This window comes from Chrysochloris asiatica, unplaced genomic scaffold (genome assembly GCF_000296735.1).
Source record: "Chrysochloris asiatica unplaced genomic scaffold, ChrAsi1.0 scaffold00263, whole genome shotgun sequence".
In the NCBI taxonomy this organism is placed as follows: domain Eukaryota; kingdom Metazoa; phylum Chordata; class Mammalia; order Afrosoricida; family Chrysochloridae; genus Chrysochloris; species Chrysochloris asiatica.
Genome location: NW_006408781.1, coordinates 3,714,152 through 3,715,584, shown reverse-complemented (window position 1 = coordinate 3,715,584; position 1,433 = coordinate 3,714,152).

Genomic DNA, 1,433 nt, shown 5'->3' with positions numbered 1-1,433 from the left:
TCAGGATGAAATGTTCTGCATAGGACAAAGATATGCCTAAGTAACATACCTTATTTGCAGAGGGCCACTGAATGTCATGGATATTAGTAGCAAATGAAAAAGCATAAGTCTGTGGCAGAGTGACTAAAGATTCCAGAGTTTAGTATTCTGTAAGCCCAAGACTATAAACGACTCTTACAAAATTGTAATGGCTGTAACCAGAGTTTTATGTAGGAACTCTTGTGCTTCTGGTTGGTACATCATCTACTAAATATGTGAAATTAATACAGACGTTTGTGAGAAGTTGTGCAAAATTAATATATTTACAAAAATGTCACACAAGTGAATTCAACAGTCGCTGCAAGTGCATACTTCATTCACAACATCAACAACAAGATGTACTCTAACACTAAATAAGAATATTAGCTTCAACAGAAGCAAGTAAGAACTAGTCACAAGTTATACCAAAATGGGCAAATATTGCCCAAGTAAATTTCTACTGTTAAAGCTGAAACAGGTTTAAAGCCATTCAAGATCAAGCACAGAGATACAAATCTTTCAGAGCCCCATTTATTTGTGCATGAAGTATATGACCTTTCTCCCAACTTGTGGTCTTAAACTTCTGTTTTCACAATGTCCAGATGGAAAACACAGAAGAAATCAATAAAATAGATGTTTTATTAAATAAGAGTAACATACAAAACACAATTAAGATGAAGTAAGGAAAGTCAAAAACATTAAAATGGCAAAACTTCCTTGTTGCTTTGTTAGAACCAGTCATACTAAACTTGTAGTTAAGTGCCATCAAGTCGGTACCAACTCATAATGACCCTATGCACAACAAAATGAAACACTGCCCACTCCTGGGCCAACCTCACTATTGTTGCCATGCTTGAACCCATTGATGCTGTCACTTTGCCAATCCATCTTGTTGGGGTCTTCCTCTTTTTCTCTGACCCTCCAACTTATCAAACATGATATCCTTCTCCAGCGACTTCTCCCTCCTGACAATATGTCAGAAGTATGAGAGATGAACTTTGGCCATCTTGGCCTCCAAGGAGCACTCTGGTTGCACTTCCAACACAGATCTGTTGGTTCTTTTGGTAGCCCATGGCACTTTCAATATTCTCCTCCAACACCTTAGAAGCATCAATTCTTCTAAGGTCTTCCTTATTCACTGTCCAGCTTTCACAGGCATATGAGGTTATTGAAAATAGCATGGCTTAGATCAGGTGCACCTTAGTCCTCAAGCTGACATCTTTGCTTTTCAACACTTTAAAAAGGTCTTGTGCAGTAGATTTGATTAATATAATTCGTTGTTTGATTTCTTGACTGCTACTTCCAGGAGTGTCGATAGTTGATCCGAGAAGAATGAAGTCCTTGACAACTTCAATCTTTTCTCCTTTGATAAGAATGTTGTTTATTGGTCCAGTGGTGGGGATTTTTTTTTTTTT